The 21,967-nt window shown below is 34.9% G+C and overlaps 1 long non-coding RNA gene across 1 annotated transcript; it reads right to left on the bottom strand.

The window, feature by feature from the left end:
* Positions 1-343: 343 nt before the first annotated feature.
* On the bottom strand, positions 344-17,626 carry LOC148861989 (uncharacterized). Its single transcript, XR_016112368.1, has 5 exons — positions 17,326-17,626; positions 17,150-17,258; positions 14,950-15,922; positions 14,705-14,807; positions 344-1,032 (listed from the first exon to the last, which is right to left on the bottom strand). It is a non-coding gene; the product is annotated as an uncharacterized LOC148861989 (long non-coding RNA).
* Between the last annotated feature and the right edge of the window lie 4,341 nt (positions 17,627-21,967).

Below are 21,967 nucleotides of genomic sequence, written 5' to 3'. Positions count from 1 at the left end.
ATATGGTTTGAAATATATATATATATTGTAAAAACAGTGAGTAGGACAAAAAATAATTGTTTTCTGACAAATTTTTCCCTTCTTAAAATCCACATATTAAATTGAGAATACAGGTGAGTGTTACTGTTCATCATCATCTCAACACCATCAAACTTGGATTTTAATGGGACAAGCATGAAGCATGATCTTCTGGTCTTCTCTTGTATCCCCTTTCATGGTGCCTATTCTCTTCATAAGCATCCATGCATACCATTAAGGGGGTGTTCGTTTTTTGGATTTTGAGAGGGAGGAAAGTTGATTCCGTTGACCAAGAAACCCATGTTCTTTTTTCAGATTTGTGTGGGGAATGGAAAAAATATATTTTCCTATCTCTCAAGTAGATAAATAATTTTCCACCTATGGGAAAGTTGCTAACACTTGGATGGGACAAAAATACCCCTTATAATAATGGATTTTTATGGCTAAAATGCACTTACCCGGTTAAGTGCTTCCCGAGTAAGCAACTTACCCAACAGGGCCTAAATAAACTCAAACCATATTAATATGTTCATATATCCACACACAAACATAGCAGACCTTTCTTCCTGTTTAAAGGAATGGAATCGAACCCCTAAAAAGACAATCTCCTTCTCTGCAAAAAATCAGCCACAAATATACAGTAAGGGACTAAGTAGTTCAGCAATGCAACCCACCACTGAAAATTGGTTTTCCACACTTCTCATTCGGAGCCCAAATCCAAGCAGATTAGCCCAAACTGTAGAGAATATCCAAGAGGGCTACAACATGCATTGAACAGCCATCATTCGACTACTAACAAACAATAAACACTAGAGTCCCTGGGATAAACAGAAGCAGGGAATTGAACCTTAAACTTTGGGGAAGGGGATGCATGGAGGTGGATGGTGCGCAGGATAAGAGGATTCTTTTTCTTCTCCCCTCTTTTGTACCTCTCACAAGAGTGCCATTGTCGTCCAACTCTTTGGTTGTAATAGTAATAGTATTGATAAAAAGTTCTGAGCCTCAAGTGGATGGCTGGAATTTAAACAGAAATTGTAGGGCACTGTGTTAGCATATTATAAGCAACAAAACCATAATAGTTTCTTTTTTCTAACTCATTTCCATTCTCCCCAAACAAGGAAAGGTTAATTAAACACTTCTAGTTAATTTCTTTAAGGATTTCAGAATCAGAAAGTAAATACCAAAATAAAATGGGACAGCAAATATATAGTCTGGCATTGAACTGAAATGATAAAAAGAAAAATGGATCAGCATTGACATTTATTCTAGTTCTTCAGTTAGTTACTCGAGTCAGTCCTGTTATAATCTCTTTCAGTAAGCAAAATGAACAAATTAACTAGGTTCGTTTCACTCTGCGATGGATAGTGGGAACAGTCGAACAATTTAGGAGAGATCTCTTATAAGCTCTTCTTATGGGAATGGATTTCAATTACATTTCTACCCCTTAAATCCTCCATGTTCCAATGACAGCCTTACGGGTTTTATTGATTAGAATGAAGAGACAGTCAGCATCAAATATGAAAACATGAAGGATGGAAATATTCCAAACAAACTACAGCAGGTAAGGCCTGGCAAAAAAGGAGAAAAAAAAAAGAATGCACATAGAAAGAAAGATCCTGGGACTATAAGGATTATGAGATTATCACATACTTGTAAGAGTAAACTGGCACATATATCATCAAGTGAAATGCATGCTTTGAAAGCTATTTAAACAATATATTTTACTTGTTTCCATTTAGTTGGGATTATGGCCATGTTGAGTTGAATACTTGATTTATTTCCATTTGCTAGTTTTTATTCAGTTAATGCCTGAACAATTCCAATTTCTGTGGTCTAGTCTTTCTATTTTGGTATTACATACTTCACATTACAAGGGATTCAGGGATGGAGACAGATCGAGCAGGGTGCAGCTGAGACCCACTGGCCATACCACAGAGAGCCTACAGTGGTCTAGTCATGTACATTCTTATAACTAAATCAGGTTGAATTTTAACTGCATTAACTTCTTTGAGTATTTTCAAACTACAAGAATGTGCAGGTGAAGTGCCATTTCATGTGCTTTGTCTCCCATATTACTATAAGTTTGGCATTTTATAGTGGTTACTGGTTAGCACAACCTTAGAAATCATTTTATAGTGAGCAGAAACTCTAGATTAGATAGCGATACAGAGAAGGAAAGGAAATTACAAAGAGAAGGGAAGAGTTTTGTGAGAGAATGGGGAGAAACTTGAGAGGTTTCCACCATTGCAAATGAATTTCTGTTGGAAACAAACTAGACCTAAAGATTACGTTGAATGAAGTAAACAGAAGTATGGATGGAAAATGAGGACTAAATTAGGAAACTGGATATTAGAAACTTTCTAAATCCAACGTATAACTGAAATTAGGAAACTGAATTTGAATATGAATACAAGTAGCATGAAGCTTGTCTATTTAAGCACTAGATCTTCATAAGGAAATAAATGTTCTAACTGTCTCAGCGAAAGAAAGAAACTTCAGCTACTGATTGAGTGTATCTAATTCTATGGTGAAAGCGCGCAGAAACTCTAGATTAGAAAGCGGTACGGAGAAGGAAAGGAAATTACAAAGAGAAGGGAAGGGTTTTGTGAGAGAACGGGGAGAAACTTGAGAGGTTTTTAATTTCATTGCAAATGAATTTGTATTGGAAGCAAACTAGGCCTAAAGGTCATGTTGAGTGAAGTGAACGGAAGTATGGATTGAAAATGAGGACCGACTTAGGAAAGTGAATACTGGAAACTTTCTAAATCAAAAGTCTAAGTGAAATTAGGAAACCAAGATTGAATATAAATAAACTGTGTTCTAACTATCTGAGCAAGAAACACTACTTGACCTACTGATTCATTCTCAGCGTCTCTAATTGTATAATGAAGTATCAAGAAAACAAGGCCAGGGATTCGACGATGGCACTAATGGCTGATTCTTGGACTGTACCCAAGGAATGACTTTCCCTTTCAGTTGGATCTTACTCCTATCAAATTTCACAAGCAAAAGAAGTCACCTTCTCCGGTTTCTTTGCCGGCGAGGGGAGCAACAACACCAGCAAAAGAGAAGAAATCATGTTCCCCGTCAGCCATGCTGCCCCAGCTGAAAGGATGAAACCATGCCCCAACCGCCCTGAAAGAGGAGATCAAAGTGAGTTCCGGGTCGACTCTGCTGCAATTGAAAGGGTGAACCACTATTACCGCGATCAGCCCCGAGGATTAAACGAAAACGATGATGATTTCGGTATATCGATAGAATTGAAGCTGCACGAATAACTCTGGGTATTAAAAAAGAAACTGACGATAAGCGACATAGACAACCTTTCTCGACTTATGCTGAAGAAGCTATTTGTTCAAGCTCATATACTCCCATTCACGAAAGAAGAGAAGAGGAGGTGGAGGAGGTGAATAACAGGGCGGGCACGTGGGTACAAATCAAGGATCTGGATATAGGTTCGGATCACGAGTTGACGTTGAGGATGTGGCCAGCCAGCAGGTGTTACGTTTTGAATGACAACTGGAGAGAGAGTTTTGTGAGGAGAAGGGAACTGAACGCAGGCGATGAGATATGGATGTATTGGGCCCGTTACCACCGCTGCTTCTTCTTCACCGTTCGTGGAAGAGTTGTTCAAATTAATTAATTTTTTTCTTTTTATAATTTAGGGTCATTTAAACTGGAAAATTACAGAATTTAATTTCTCTACTATATTACCGTGTAATATCACAAATTCAGTTGAATTAATTAAAGATGCAATCTTTGTTTCTTATCTTAGAGTTTGATTTGTTTTTTCCTGTTGTTTTTTTATTGAATTGTGTTTTTAACTTTCGTGCTCAAACTACAAGAAATATTAATTTGTTCATCATATCTCCAAGCCCATACTCGGAAGAAAGTTTTTGGAATCAAGGCCCCATTCGTTTTGGAAAATTAAACAGCTACCGTTTTATTCATAAAATCTATATCTCCTCTTTTCCTTTCTGTTTTTCATCTCTTTTTTATTAGGAAACTAACTGTCATTCACTTTCTCCTAAATTATCTTCAATTCCTATTTATCCTCTCCCCATTCTTCATCTATATTTATTTAAAGAAAATTTCAATTAAAATATTTAATAATTATTTAAATATTATAATAAAATTATATAATAACTATAAAATATTTATTAAAAACACAAAAAATAATTATAATAGGTTTAATAATATTCATATTATTAATAATATATTTTTATGAATCTGATAATGAAATTATGTAATAACAATATAAATTATAATTTTATGGATTATATAATTTAATAACTACATAATATTTTAAAGACATAAATAAAAAAATCTTTAACAAAATATTAAAAATAGATAAATAATTATGTAACAAAATATTTAAAGTTACATAATAACTTTAAAGAAATAAAATTTAAATAATAAAAAAAAGATTAAATATTTTACATATTATTTAAATATTGAAATAATGGAATATTTACATAACTAAATTTTAAATAGTTAAAATAACGAAATTATGTAATAAATTTAAAAAAAAAAATCTTAAGAGTAGAATAATAATTATAATAGATTTTAAACTTTTGAATTAATAATAATTTTATATTGTACAAAATTAAAAAACGAAATTATGAAATAATACTATAAATTATAATTTCATGGTTTATTAAATTCCATAAATAATTAATATTTTAAAATTTTAAATAATGGTAATATTTAAATAATTAAATAATATTATAAACAACTAATTTTAAAATGCTTTAAATTCCATAAATAATTAATATTTTAAAATTTTAAATAATGGTAATATTTAAATAATTAAATAATATTATAAACAACTAATTTTAAAATGCTTTAAATATCAAAATATTAATAACTAAATAATATCTTATGTATTATTTCAAAAATAAAAAATATATTAAATAACAAAATTATGGGATGTGGCACCCCTCCCTATCCCTAGCCCTGCAGTCAAGACTCTCTACCCCATCCCTGCCCCGTCCTCGGTGGTGGGGTTGGTTGGAGGCGAGGTACCCATTCCCCGTCGGAGATGGGGAATCCCCAAATTTTCCCCACCCGATGTAACCACCTAAGAATAATATAATTTGTAGATATTTTACAAATATGGTTATGAGAATTTGGGGGTATTTTAGGAATTGGATTATGATAATTTGGGGGTATTTTATAAATGGAATTGTGGGATCCTAGGATTATAAGAATATGAGAGAAAAATTAGAGATATTTTAAAAGTCAATATTAAATCTACTGATATTTTACTAATTTACCATCAAGTTTGGGGAATTATATGCAAACCCTATCCCTGATTTGGAGAAAAAAATATTTTTTCCATCCCCACCCAATCTTTTCCCCATCCTTATTTAAGATTGAAGAAAACTTGCCCCATTCGGGGTGGGGCAAGGCATTATTTATGTTTTATATATTATTTTTTAATAACTATTTATATTTTATATACTATTTTAAAATAAAATTTAAATGTTTCAATATAAGAAATTGAATACTAAATCATATTTTAAACATTATTCAAAAAATAGATTAAATAACATAATTTTGTAGTAACTTTAATAAGAATATAAAATATAAATAAATGAAAAAATAAATATGATTGAAATAGTGGAAGTAAATTAAATAATTTAGAGGTATTTAATTTTTTTATTAGTTATTTATTGTATTTTCATTATAAATATATTTCCAAAAATTATGCATTTTCTCTACAAATTTTCAATAATTATTGGAGATTAAGCTATTGTTATTTTTTAGAGACTAGACTATTAATTTAACTTAAATTAGAAGTGTTCACTAAGCAATTAAGTTCGTTGGAGATTGTTTGGCTAGCCAAATTGATCTGATTGGATTAGGGAGTTGGACATTTGAAATTAACTAACCATTAGTGAAAACTAACCATTGGTTAATTAACAAATGTTCAAATTTTTAATGTTTAGTGTAATTTACATTAATCATTGTAATTTAATAAAATTTCATTAATTTTTTACAACAACAATTTATTCATAAAAGATATTACTAACTTGCATAATTTACTAATTTCTATAAAATCAACAATTATGGTTAACAATTATCAAGTAACTTAGGGAAATTCTTTAACTAATAATCCATAATTTTTAAATAAATAATATATGAAAAATTAGAAAATTAATCTACGAAAAAATATTTTCCAAAACTATTTAAATAATAGTCCAAAATCTTAGGAAAATTAAATTAGGAAATTAATCTATTAGAAAGTGTTTCATATTTATTTATATAACAATCCATTATTATTATTATTATAATAAATAATTATGAAATAACTTAGGAGAATTATTAAATCTATCCACACTAGTCTAGACCTCTTGATTGAATTCAAACATACTTGGTTTACATTAATTAACAACAAATGATTTACTTCTAATTAAAAATAATGCAATTTACCATAACTACATTAGTTTACTATACATTTTTGCTAATCAACAACAATTTCAATATTTTTTGGAAATTATCATAATTTTTTGTAATTTAGTTTACTATTTGTTAATTAGTTATAGAAACTGATTAGAACTGTAGGGATGACAAATTTCCATGTAAAACTAGGGCCCTACCTTGCCCCACCCCAAACAGGGCAAGCTTTCTTGAATTTTAAATAGGAACGGGAGAAATTTTTTTGCTCCAAATTATGGACGAGGAAGGGACCGGGTTTGCATATAATTCCCCAAATCCGATGGTAAATTAGTAAAATATCAGTACATTTGACATTGAGTTAAAGTTTTCCTTGTATTCTTATAATCATAGGATCCCACAATTTCATTTATAAAATAATCCAATTTGTAAATTATCCACAAATTAGATTATTTTTAGGTGGTTGTCTCAGGGGGGGGCAAATTTGGGGATTCCTCATCCTCGACATGGAATGGGTGCCTCACCTTGAACCCGTCTCACCACCGAGGACAGGGCGGGAATAGGGTAGAGTGTCCTGACTACGAAGGCAAGGGACAGGGAGGAATGCCTCATCAAGTGTATCGCATGGGGCCCCACTAGTATCATTTAAAAGAGGCAATTTTGTCCTATCATATATTGTTAACTTTATCCAATATAATGAAATTATATATCCACTTGGGAGATGTGTATCACTTATACTAGGGATGCAATTTGGGTGGGCCAAGCTTGAGCCCAAACCAACCCAACATGAAATTTTACATGGTTGGGCTTGGATTTTTGGTCCTCAGGCTAGTCTCTGGCCTAGCCCTCAGATAATTGAAACCTAATCCAACTATACACATCCATACATACACACACACACACACACACACACACATATATATATATATATATATATATATATATATATATATATATATATATATATATGTAAATTTTACTATATACATAAATATATGTATACACATTACACACATAATTTTAGAGTGGGTTCACTTACCAACCTGACCTGGGCCCTAGTTGACCATAAACCCAGCCTAATCTACCTGACTTGCACCCTTAGCTTATACTGAAGAAAAAATCATTTATTAATGGCCCATTACCCACTTGTACCCTGGAAAAAATCATTTATCATGGAACCCACGATTAACTGAAAAAATGAAAATGGATTATTGGTCAACAGGATTTACTTTCCCATTGAACTACATCTTACCAAATAATACTTGCTAATTTTTCTATTTTAAGCTAGACGAAAATGTCTGGGTGGTGTAGTTGGCTATCACGCTAGTCTCACACACTAGAGACTGGCCGGAAATACAGGCGTTTGAAAATACTGAAATAGGGTGTGAACTAAGGAATATCTGAATTGGGCAAGACTTGATTCGAGGTCTATGTATTTGGGCGGACCGAACTCAGGCCCAAAAAGTTGCGCTTTGATATTTTGGGACAGGCCCGGGCCTAGTCTTCAGATAATCTGAACCCCGTCCAACCAATCCGACCTAGGCTGGATTGACCATAAACACAGCCCAACCCACCCGACTTGCACCCCTAAGTTATACTCGAGAAAATCATTTATTGTGGACTCATTACCCACCTGTGTGAGATAGATATCACTTGTACCCTGGAAAAATCATTTAACGTGGAACCCACGATTTACAGAAAAAAATGAAAAAGGATTGTTGGTCGACAGGATTGGATTGAACTACATCTTGACAAATAATACTTGGTAAGTATTTCTATTTCAAACTTGACGAAGATGTTTGGGTGGTATAGTTGGTGATCACGCTAGTCTTACACACAAGAGGTCTCTCTTATTATATGATAAGTTTATGACAATGTATTTTTTGGTTTTTGATTTTAATGCACCGTTAATGTTTATTAACAGAGGTGTCAGTATAAATAACAATTTTTATGACCAAATCACCAAGTCTTTTTCATTTTTCAATTTTCAATTTTTTTTTACATTTTTAGTGTTTTATTATAATTTATGACTAGCCGTTGGGCCTTGCTTCATAGTGGTTGAATGGAACCGTCGACCCATTGACCCAGTCCCTGGCCAAAAACCGTTGAATCGGTCAATGACCCATTGACCCGAGCGGTCGAACCATAGACACTTATGATATGATAAGTTTATGACAATGTATTTTTTGGTTTTTGATTTTAGTGCACCGTTAATGTTTCTTAACAGAGGTCTTCAGATCAGCATAAATAACAATTTTTATGACCATATCACCATTGAATAGCGAGTTAGAGGAAAAAAGTCTTTTTCATTTTTCAATTTTCTTTTTTTCTTACATTTTTAGTGTTTTGTTATAATTTATAACTAGCCGTTGGGCCCTGCTTCATAGTGGTTGAATGGAACCGTCGACCCATTGACCCAGTCCCTGACAAAAAACCGTTGAATCGGTCAATGACCCATTGACTCGAGCGGTCGAACCATCGACCCGTTGACCTATTCAATGGTTTTTGGCTGTTTTTTATTTTTCTAATTGGGAACCATCCAGGCAAACGGTTTCGTTTTATCCTAATCTCGGTCCCTGGAAAAAATTCGTTGAATCGACCAATGGCCCATTGACTCGAGTGGTCAAACTATTGACCGATTCAATGGTTATTGGTTATTTTTTCATTTTTGTAATTTTGTTGTCAGAACGGGCCATTTGTTCGAACTAAACAATCGAACCATTGACCCGAAAACCGATGGCCAGAACAGTTCCATTTTCGGGTCGCCTAAGTCAAAAGCTCGAATGACATAACACGTATGGTACTACTTAATGGACCTCACACTCAAATTTTGCCTATAATTTTTGTTGTCAGAACAGGTTGTCCATTTTTTTATTTTTTTAATTGGGAACCGCCCAGACAACCAATTCCGTTCTACCCCAATCCCAGTCCCTGGCCAAAAACTGTTGAAACGGTCAACGACCCATTGACTCGAGTGGTCGAACCGTCAACCCGTTGACCCGTTCAATGGCTTTTGGCTGTTTTTTATTTTTTTAACTTTTGTTGTCAAAATGGGCCATCCGATTGAACCGGATGGTTAAACCATCGACCCAAAAACTGGTGGATAGAACAGTTCCATTTTCGGGTCGCATGAGTCACGCTTGAATGGCATAACATCATGGTTTTTAAAACCGACCCGGAGACCAAACCAGTCAGGGGTCCGGTTATTGGGTCAAACAATCCGACCGTTTGAACCGTATGGTCGGCCCATTCTGATAAAAAAATAAAAAAATAAAGAATTTATAATGGGCTCACATTGGACTAGATCGGATTGGACCAAATCCAATCCAATTGACACCCTTACTTGCACGAGTAGATTCCATTTCCTGCACGGAGAGAGCACGCCTATCCTAATAATGTGTATATATATATATATATATGGATAGATAGATGTTTTTTATAATTTATGTTCTTTTTACATTTTTCTATTTTCTACCATCTATAAAATTTCTTGTATTTTTTGTTATTTATTTGCAATTTCTGTTTTTTTTCTATTTGAAAATATTTTTTGAACTTTTTCCTTTTTTTCATGTCTAAATATTAAAATATATGTATATATTTTATATCTTTTCTACGAAGGTTTAAATGGTAATATATTAACAGTCATTAGTCTCTTTAACGTCAAGTTAGTGACATGGTGAGTATTAGATATTTTGATAAGTTATGGTGAGTTTAAGAGAAATGCTAAAATCTCATTGTGAGTTTTTGACAATTTCCCTTGATTTTAATTAGTTGTTTTAACTTTTAAGCAACTCTATTTTCTTTTCTTGCTGGTTGGGTTAGAGATAGAGGTGGCCAAGAGCTAAGCTCTTAACGAGCTAGTTGAGATTGGCTTGGCTCGGTTTCGACCGAGCTTCGAGCCAAGCTCGAGCCCAATTTACAGGCTCGTTTATAAATCGAGTCAAGCTCGAGCCTAATAAAGCTCAGCTTGTGAGACTCACGAGCTGAGCTCGAATAGCTCGAATAATAATAATAATAATAATAATAATAATAAGTATTATATATAATAATACAATACTATAGTAATATAAAATTATAGAAAATAATATATATAATAAAAGTATTATATATAATATTTTTATTTTTATATATAATAATAACTAATTATAAAACATTTTTCTCAAGTCAAGCTCGAACTTAGGAGCTTTTGACTCGAGTCGAGCTCGAGCTCGAGCCTCGTACTACCTTAGCGAGCCGAGCTCAAATAGCTAACTATTCGACTTGGCTTGGCTCGAATCCACCCCTAATAAGAGATTATTGTGGGGTTTGATAATTTGATAGTAGTGGGAGAAAGGAAGGAAGAAAGAGGTTGGTCTTAAATGCAGGCATTTGATAATACTTAAATAAGGTGTGATGTAAGGAAATAATGAATATCTGGGTTGATTGAGGTCTGTGTATTTTATAAATAAAATATTGCATATATATAATATTTTATATTAAATGATATATAAGATGTATATGAATTTACATGTAAATAAATTTATTTTATACATATATATTATTTATATAGGGCTTTTTTTTTTAAAAGGTGAGGTTTTATACATTTACAAAGTTGGATATGTTTTGAAATATGGAAAATCTATGATGCGGAAAAGATATTATATGGGAAGAGTTTTGACCAATCAAAACCCACTGATAAATTTTGATAAATAACACCTGATTGGATACCTCGTTTATGATTCCAGTTAACAGGTCAAAAGTTTTTCAGATATGATATCTTTTCCATATCATAGTTGAACCCTTTGAAATATATTGTAAAAATAGTGAGTGGGACAAAAAGTAATTGTTTTCCAACAAAATTTTCCCTTCTTAAAATCCACCATTGAATTGAGAATACAGGTGGAAGTTACTGTTGATCATCTTCTCAACACCATCAAACTTGGATTTTAATGGGACAAGCATGGTCTTCTGGTCTTCTCTTGTATCCCCTTCTGTGGTGCCTATTCTCTTCATAAGCATCCATGCATACCATTAAGGGGGCATTCGGTTTTTGGATTTTGAGAAGGGGGAAGTTGATCCCATTGACCAAGAAACCTGTGTTCTTTTTTCAGATTTCTGTGAGCACCAGGGAAAATTTATTTTTCTGTCTCCCAAGTGGATAAATAACTTTCCCACTTGTGGGGAAGTTGCTAACACTTGGATGGGACAAAAATGCCCCTTTTAATAATGAATTTTTACAGCTAAAATGCACTTACCTGGGTAAGTGTTTCCAAGTAACTTACCAAAAGTGAACAGGGCCTCAACTCAAACCATATTAAGATGTTCATATATCCACACACAAAACATAGCAGACTTTTCTTTTCCTGTTTAAAGGAATGGAATCGAACCCCTAAAGGCTCAGTTTGGAAGGAGTACAAATACAAATATGTAGTGTGTAAAACCTTGTATTTTGTATGTATTTGCACTCTACATATTTGTATTTGTATCCTTTCTAAACTGAGCTAAAAAGACAATCTCCTCTGCAAAAAAAAAATCAGCCACAAATATACAGTAAGTGACGAATTACAACAAGGAAAAACAAGAACCATAGAGAGAGAGAGTTAAATAAAACTCATATTGACAAATACATATGTTGCTGCCTTCTGCTTCCTTAGTTGAGGCCAACGTGTCCAACCTGAGAGTAAGAGATCACACATCAGAAGCCTTGGGTGTTATCCCAGGGCGGAGACTCCGATGGTCAAGTTAGTCTAGTGTATGAGAGGGGTTGGACGAGGTCTGAGGTGAGGCTAGGACGAGGTCACTCGAGAGCAAGAGTGAGCAAGATGGCTTTACTTGGAGAGGGGCACTCCTATTTATACTTGACCTTGCCTTGGGAGTAGTTGGAGGCGGTTGGTAGTGGGCGGCCAGGATTGCATCCAGTTGATGCCACAGGGCGCCATCCCAGGCCTTGCCACATGTGCCTACATCAACATAGATCTGCTAAGTAGTTCAGCAATGCACCTCACCACTGAAAATGCGTTTTCCACTCATCTCATTTGGGGCCCAAATCCAAGCAGATTAGGCGACAGTAAGGAGCCCAGTGAGTTTAGTCAGAGACATCTATTGTTCGAAACTGTAGAGAATAACCAAGAGGGATACAAAATGCATTGAACAGCCATCATTCGACTATTAACAAACAATAAACACTAGAGTCCCTTGGGAAAAACAGAAGCAGGGAGTTGGACCTTAAACTTTGGGAAGACCATCGAATTGGGGAAGGGGATGTATGGAGGTGGATGGGTGCACGGGATAAGAGGATTCTTTTTTTCTCCCCTCTTTTGAACCTCTCACAGGAGTGCCATGGTCGTCCGACTCTTTGGTTGTAATAGTAATGAAAAAGGAAAAAGGTGGGTAAAACTGTACCAAAATCCAATAAGAGAGTAACAGTTTTATCTTAGGATTGGCCATGTCCCAAGAGAAGGGACGAAATAGTTTTCTTGTTTGTGTTTTAACCATTTTTGTGTGCATACAGTATAATGACATGAAATAGTAAAATGCATTTATGGAATTTCTTATTTGTTTCAATTTTCAGAATTTTGTTTCTGGAGCTTTTCTTCTCGGATTTGAAGATTTGGCAATGGTATGGTATGAATTTTAACATTTAATGTTATTCTGTGGTTGCAAAGCACCCAGCCTTTGGTAGGTTGTACTCTAATTTTTATGGGAGTCTAACAAATTGACCATTATGTAATTAGAAGATATCCTATGGTTGGTGCTTTTTTTGTAATCTTTATTCATAGATTCTATATTATCAATCTATGGCTGCAACTTATAGGGCATTTCATTCCTATTTCCTAGACATTAACACAAAATCACAATGGTTGGATGTTCGTGAATATCCGGTTGACTAAACTACTAATTTTTTCAATTTTAAAAGAAAAGAATTAATTGGATGATTAGATTATTTGGTGGTTGATGTTTCTGACATGATCCATCCTAGTTATTTCAGTTCTTCATGAAGGAAACGCATTGCCATTCCATTTCCTTAATAAACAGAGAGCTAATGATGTATATTTTAAAGTGATGTTTAAGCATTTTCTGTTAAATTGATGGCTCAGCTACATTCCTTTGTTTTTTTGTCCAATAGATTCCTAATCAAATAGAAGTGGCTTTACTCAAGAAAAAACCAACAATGTCCATTGGGGATACAATGGAGGAAGATGGAATGAGAGATGTTGATCGTGAAGCATTTGAATCCATATACAATGGGGTTGGACTCCTACATTTATCAAAAAAAGGGATGGTCTCCCAAAGAAGGTAGGTGATATAAGTTGGCTTGGTAATGCAGAATGGATCCAGAAGCAATCTATTGATTTTGGTCAAGGGAAAGAGGTTGATGTGAATGATAACTTGGAACATGAGCTCTCTTTCTATATCCAAGCAAAGGAAGGAACTAGGCAGGTCTTCGAGATATTGCAATTGATGAGGCTCCCTTTTCTCAGTTTTCCTGACTATTATGCAGAGATGGTGAAGACAGATGCTAACATGGAGAAGGAAAAGATCAAGCTCTTGGAGGAGAAGAAAAAGATTGAGGCTGAAGAAAGAAGAAAAGATAGAGAAATAAAAAACAATACAGAACAACACATAGCGAGTGTGGTACGCCATAGTAATTGGCAACTTGGCATAAGGACATTGAAAATCTAGGAACTTAAATTGCCAATTTGGATGTTTTCTTCATCAAATTGTTGTTAGCAAGGCAATCATATATCCTAAGTGAAAGTTAAGCTTGGGATGTGGCATTTTATTGGAAAACATGAGAAAATGAATTGAAGTAGAGAACGTGAAAAAATGGCAATCTTCTCTAAAAATTTCAAAGAAAAGAAAAAGCATTTATTTTTCTAAGACCTAATACAATCAATTGAAATAGAGAAGGCAAGGCATTTTATCAGAGAGCGAAAAGGACAAGAAAGCTTACCATAATTTATGGGCAAATTGAAGAACCAAATCCCCTGTTATAAACAAATAACCAACCCTTCTCTGCATTCGTCTGTTGTTAACTAATTAACCATCATGAACACATCTCAACCCCAAATGTCAAACACATGGATCCAATTGACCCAAAACTAGCAATTACCAAAGAAGTTTTTTTTTTTTTTTTTTTTCTCAGTACTGATGAAAAATTAGAAACAAAAATAATAAGATTTTCATCTATCAAGAAAAAATAAAGGAAAGAGAAAAGGAAAACCTTGTTGGAACCAAAGTATGTGAAGTGCTTTTTCCCCCTGTCTATGTAGGCCCTATGCCAAACCTTGTATTGGTGTTGACTCACCATTTAGATATAAGGTGAACAGGATGCACCATGAACATGAGTTCCGCCAGTATGACAACTTAAGTTTCTCAGGCAACAATGCAAAAGAACTGCCACAGAAATCCTGAAAGAGAATGTCAAAAATAGTGTCCAAATTGAACCAACATACACTGTCTCGGTTGAATCAGGAATAATATCAACAACAAATAACAATAACAACAATAACAAGTTAACAACACACAAATAGAACGAGAGAAACCCCATACCTCAAAAGTCTGTATTCTATGGGCTTTGTCTCAATAATTCCTCCAAATTTAGAAAGAACTTCTTTAATAGATTCAAATGGTGTTGCAGTATCTACAAGACCTCTGTATACATCAACCCATTTTACATGTTGAGAGACACCAGTGGACTCTTACTTATCCAAAAAAGAAAAAAACTCAGTGGACTCTGGTGTCTTATGGGCAACAATTATAGCCTCTATTGAAGCAGAACTGGCTCCTCTAGTTTCAATGGAACCATTAGATGGTGTTGGGACAATATTAATCTCAACAGAATTTGCTACCACAAGCAACACCATCAGGGTCTTTGTAGTATCAGATGGATGTGCTTCTGAGGCATCTGATGAATGGGATAATTGGTTAGCTGAGCCTGATAGTGGTCCCTGGACTTTAGCTCATTACTTGACTGAAGCGATAGACATCCTTTTTTCTTTGAATGTACAGTTGGATTGGATACCTAGGGAGTTAAACACTGTAGATGATGGCCTAACAAAGGCTGGTGTTCACAGGGATTACTTGTTTAGTGATAGCTCTTTTCCTTTTTAACTCCTAGAGTTTTTAAATCTTCTTATTGTACATGTTCTCATGTACTCCTTTTGAATAAAGTTACGCTTTTCTCAAAAAATAAGGTAATGAAGTAACTTCTGAGGACCCTGGTAGCATTTCTTAACCTTTGCCCATTAAACTTCTTAGGTTTTCTACCGGAAAATGTCCATCTTGGTCCAGTTCCAGGCCGTCAGAAGCATTTTGTACAATTAAAATTTTAGGATCTTTCATAGCAGCATTCTTTTGGTCAATTGCCACAGTTTTCATTAGCAGTTATAGTTTCTACTTCAGAATCAAGATGATAATTTTCTTGGCTAGATGATGCAGCAGATAGAGAGGATTCAGGACAAGGATTTTTCTCAGCAATTTCTGTTTCTTCCATTCCAAGCAAGTTCTGATCTCAAGTGGATGCCTGGAATTTAAACAGAAATTATAGGGCACTGTGTTAGCATATTATAAGCAACAAATCCATAATAGTTTCTTTTTTTCTAACTCATTTCCATTCTCCCAAAACAAGGAAAGGTTAATTAAACACTTCTAATTAATTTCTTCAAGGATTTCAGAATCAGAAATTAAACCCCAAAATAAAATGGGACAGCAAATATATAGTATGGCATTGAACTGAAATGATAAAAAGAAAATGGACCAGCATTGACATTTATTCTAGTTCTTCAGTTAGTTACTCGAATCAGCCCTGTTATAATCTCTTTCAGTCAGCAAAATGAACAAATTAACTAGGTTCATTTCACTCTGCGAAGGATAGTGGGATCGTCGAACAATTTAGGAGATCTCTTATAAGCTCTTCCTATGGGAATGGATTTCAATTACATTTCTGCCCCTGAAGATTACGTTGAGAGGTTTTCACCATTGCAAATGAATTTGGGTTGGAAACAAACTAGACCTAAAGATTACGTTGAAAAACAGAAGTATGGATGGAAAACGAGGACTAAATTAGGAAACTGGATATTAGAAACTTTCTAAATCCAACGTATAACTGAAATTAGGAAACTGAATTTGAATATGAATACAAGTAGCATGAAGCTTGTCTATTTAATCACTAGATCTTCATCACAAGGAAATAAATGCTTTAACTGTCTCAGCAAAAGAAAGAAACTTCAGCTACTGATTGAGTGTATCTAATTCTATGGTGAAAGCGCGCAGAAACTCTAGATTAGAAAGCGGTACGGAGAAGGAAAGGAAATTACAAAGAGAAGGGAAGGGTTTTGTGAGAGAACGGGGAGAAACTTGAGAGGTTTTTAATTCCATTGCAAATGAATTTGTATTGGAAGCAAACTAGGCCTAAAGGTTATGTTGAGTGAAGTGAACGGAAGGATGAATGGAAAATCAGGACCAACTTAGGAAAGTGAATACTAGAAACTTTCTAAATCAAAAGTCTAAGTGAAATTAGGAAACCAAGATTGAATATAAATAAACTGTGTTCTAACTATCTGAGCAAGAAACACTACTTGACCTACTGATTCATTCTCAGCGTCTCTAATTGTATAATGAAGTATCAAGAAAACATGGCCAGGGATTCGACGATGGCGCTAATGGCTGATTCTTGGACTGTACCCAAGGAATGACTTTCCCTTTCAGTTGGATCTTACTCCTATCAAATTTCACAAACAAAAGAAGTCACCTTCTCCGGTTTTTTTGCCGGCGAGGGGAGCAACAACAGCAAAAGAGAACAAATCATGCTCCCCGTCGGCCATGCTGCCGCAGCTGAAAGGATCCACGCCTCAACCGCCCTGAAAGAGGAGATCAAAGTGAGTTCCGGGTCGACCCTCTGCAATTGAAAGGATGAACCGCTATTACCGCGATCAGCCCCGAGGATTAAACGAAAACGATGATCATTTTAGTATATCGACAGAATTGAAGCTGTTAAAAAGAAGCTGACGATAAACGACGTAGACAAATAAACGAGGCGGGCACGCGGGTACAAATGAAGGATTTGGATACAGGTTCGGATCGCGAGTTGACGTTGAGGATGTGGACTGGCAGCAGGTGTTACGTTTTGAACGACAACTGAAGAGAGAGCTTCGTGAGGAGAAGGAAGCTGAACGCAGGCGACGAGATATGGATGTATTGGGACCGTTACTACCTCTGCTGCTTCTTCACCGTTCGTGGAAGAGTTCATACTAATTAATATTTTGGTGAATAAAACTGGAAATACATAATTTTCTTTTGTATGTAACCTCCCAAATTCAGTTTAATTAATTAATGCTGTATTTTTGTTTTAATAGAATTTGACTTTTTTCCCATGTTCGATTAATGGAATATCAATAGAACTGATCCCGAATTTTCTTTTGAGTACCTAAAAAGAAAAAATTATATAAATTAAAAATAAATGATTAACAATCAAAATATTTACTTATAAAAAAGGCAACTAAATATTATTTTTGTCATTTTCATGCAATTAATATGTGGAAATGGATTTGCTAGTAGTGACTAGTGAGGTCATTTACCATAAGAGAAGAAGGCGCCCTCTGGTTCAGGTCAGGGAAGATCCAAACCTGACACAATAAGAAACAGCGACATCTCCCCATGAGTAATAAATATACGTATCGGAGATGTTTCCCATGTGCGGCAAGGACATGCTGCGAGGTAGGTTAGGGTGAGCTTCGTGAGGAATAGATCGAGATTCGACTAATTGGGTCTGACCCAATAAGATCCGATTATTTTAAACATCTTACATAGGATGCAAGTCGGGCCTAGTTAGGTTGGGTTGAGGCCAATCTTAGCTTAATCCTAAGTTTTAAACTCCAACCCTAACATTAATTCAATCCGACCAATCCAACCCTAACCTTAATCCTAACTAAATTCCTTCAACCCTAACTCAACCCAAATCCAATCCGAAGTCAATTTCAGGTTGGGTTGGGCTCGGGAGCCCAACCTTCTTCCCATCTCTTAAAACCTCATAGAATTTTTCGATTTTAAATCTTAACTCAACTTTCACTACATATATTAATCCTATATTTCATTAGTATTTGTTTGTTGATTTTTTTTCTGTTCTTTTGGTACAAAATTCAAAAAAATAAGTGTTAAAAATGACTATAATTTATTATGAGTTATGACTTACGATAGATCTTTCTTGGGTGGCAAACAACAGAGAGGAGATAATGTTATTAAGGTTTTAGTCTTTCTGATTAAGATTAAGTGAAGTAATTATCTTAAAAGAAATACATGATACTATGTGGTGGGGGCTATACAAATATCATGCATCTAAACGAATCAATGTACATTATATATTACATATAACATATATTTATATATTACATGTACTATAGAGTTGGATTCGGGTTGGATCGAGTTGGCTAAGGGGTCAACCCTAACCCAACCCAAAGTAAAGTCGGGTTCATGAATTTCAACCCGACCCGACCCAACCCAACTTTTTTGGGTTGGGTTAGGGTTGGATTCGGGCCAACCCGGCCCAAGTTGCAGCCTTAATCTTACATTGACAAATTATGAAAAGATTGCACAAAATGTCTTACATTGACAAAATACCACGGGACCACTCTACACTTTTGTAGGCTCTCCCTCTTGCCGTTAAGGGTGTCAATGGACCGGTTTTATATTAGACCCGTCTAGTTCAAAATCAATTTGGATGGATTGGACGGATCAACAAGATATATTGGATTTGACCAATTCGGTCCAAAATATTTATTAGATTGGATTGGACTTAGCCGGTCCATAACAAATTTATATTGGATTGGGTTGGATTAAGCCAAATTTGGTCCATTGTTATAAGGTAAGAATATATGTGTCAATGGACCGGGTTGGGGTTGAAACTAATCTAAATCAAATAAATTTGAACAAACTCGACGGTCCAAACATTGAATTAGACCGGTCCAAATTGGTCAAAACATTCATTGGATTGGATTGGACCTGGTCCATTTATAATGGACTCATATTGGACTAGACTAGATTGGACCAAATCCAGTCCAATTGACGCCCCTACTTGTCGTAGTGCAAGTTTTCAGTGTCTTTGCATCAACTTTCCCTTTCACTTAGGCTATGTTTGGTTTGAAGGAAAATGTAGGGAAAAGGTAGGGAAACCTTTACAACCCTTGTATTGGTTTTCTTGTCTTTCCCTACCTTTTCCTTCAAACCAAAAATAGCCTTAACGTCTTTGTTTCATGATTCTTTCTGCTAATGGCCGACGACAATTTACTTAAACAACTTTCATCCCTCTTATGACCACACCCAAATGATGTAATGGAAGCTGAGTAGTCAGATACTCTCCCACCTGACTCCTGACAACATAATCTTATTTGTAAGGTTCTTTCTGATTGATCAATTAATGTAAGTGGATGAAGTCTTTTGCACTTCATAATGAACATTTAATTCATGCTTCCATTAGTCACAATCCTCCCTCAGTGGTTTGGGACATTGTTGGAGTTTATGGTTATCCCAATTGGTCACAATGGTAAGAGGTTTAGGATGGGTTGTTTCTGTTGGCTCTAGTGTTTCCAGACCATGGGTTTTAATGGGAGACTTGAATGCCATCTCCAATGCTTATGAGAAAAATGGCGGTTGTGTAGTGGACACACATCATGTTCAAATCTTTAACCAAATGGCTGAAGCTTGTGATTTACTAGATTTGGGCTTTGTTGGTCCACCATTTACGTGGTCTAACAGATGCTCAAATGGGTTAATTATGGAATGTCTGGATCGAGCATTTTGTACTCCTTGAATTGATTTTTGGCCTCATTCTCATCTTAAACATCTTACAACTGGCCATAGTGATCATAGACCAATTGTTCTTTATACCCAGACTTTGCGACGTCCACATTGACGACATATTATGTTTGAATCCATTTGGACAAATTTGGAGGATTTTAAGACACAGGTTCAACATTTTTGGAATTCCAATCAAGGTTCCTTTAAACAACGGGTTCTGACCTATAAAAATTCTCTTTCTTCTTGGGGTCGCAATAAGTTGGTGAACTTCAATGCTCAAATTAGAGAAGTTGAAGCATAATTAACTAATGTTGATGGAAATATTCTAGAGGAATCTCGTGTTCATGCGGAGCTGGATAGATTATTAACTTTTGAGGAGATGTTTTGGAGACAAAGAACCCATAATGATTGGCTATAGGAAGGACATAAACATATTAAATCTTTTCATGTTATAGTCTCAAATCATCGTGGACATAATGGTGTTCACTGGTTACAAGACAATAGTGATACATGGTCCTCTAGTCCTACAATTATTGCTTCTCTGGTTAGAGACCATTATGTTGATTTATTCTCATTCTCTTATCTAGATGTAGATAATTTTGATGACAACATTATTCCCCGTTAGATTACAGATGCTATGAATGATATGCTCTATCATTGCCCGTCTACCCAAGAGGTTAAAGAGGCTTTATTCTCTATTGGGCCGCTTAAAGCGCCTGGTCTTGACAACATTCACCCTCTATTCTATCAACATTGTTGGGAAGAGGTGGGCCATGACTTAGTTTCTTTTGTGCAAAGTGTGTTTTCTAATCCTAATCCCATTTCAGAAGTCAATGATACAATAATTGTCTTGATACCAAAAAAAAAAAAAAAGCTGTTGAATATGTGATTGATCTACGTTCCACGGGACTTACTAATGTTCCATATAAAATTGTCATGAAGACCCTTGCAGCACGACTAAAAAGCATCATTGAACCACTTATCACTCCCTATCAAAATGCATTTTCCCTTGGGTGTTAGGTCTAAGATAATCAGATTATTGCCTCTGGGATAATTCATTCAATGAAAAGGATGTAAGGTAAGCATGGCCACTTTATGTTAAAATTATATCTATCCAAAGTGTACGACAAAATATCCATATTGTTTCAACATAATATGGATTTGGATGTTCTTAGTGGAGTGAAATTCTGTAGAAATGGACATCGTTTCAATCATTTACTTTTTTTCAATGATATTTTGCTGTTTGGCTAGAGTATTACACTAGAATTATATAAATTTAAGGAAATTTTACAATTTTTTGGTGCTTTCTCGGGTCAAGAGGTGAACCTTTCAAAATCTTTTATTTTTTTTTTCAGCAAAAAAATGTTTATCGATGAAAGCGGAGGGAGTTAGCCAGTCATATGGGCATACCACTAATGCATTCCAAAGACAAATATCTTGGTATCCCATTCATATGAAATAGTTGCAATGCAAAAACTTGGCAATTTGTGATTGATAAATGTCAGGATCGTTTGTCCTCTTGGAAAGCAAAATTTTTTATCTCATGTTGGCTGGGAAATCTTAATCAAATCCACACTTGCATCTATTCCAACTTTTTTTTTCTTTATATCCACACATCAACTACCTAAGAGTGTTCTTAATTACATTGATGCTATATCTTGTGAATTTTGGTGGGGTTACAAACCTAGTGTACCACATATTTATCTTCAATGATGGAACAAGTTCACTACAAAAAAGAGGTGGGTGGTTTGGGATTTCAAAATGCAAGCATCAAGAA

This window comes from Nelumbo lutea, chromosome 4, assembly GCF_056320005.1.
Source record: "Nelumbo lutea isolate HS-2025 chromosome 4, American lotus-T2T, whole genome shotgun sequence".
Lineage (NCBI taxonomy): Eukaryota > Viridiplantae > Streptophyta > Magnoliopsida > Proteales > Nelumbonaceae > Nelumbo > Nelumbo lutea.
Note: the sequence above shows the minus strand (reverse complement) of the source record. Positions and strands in the feature narration are given on the sequence as shown.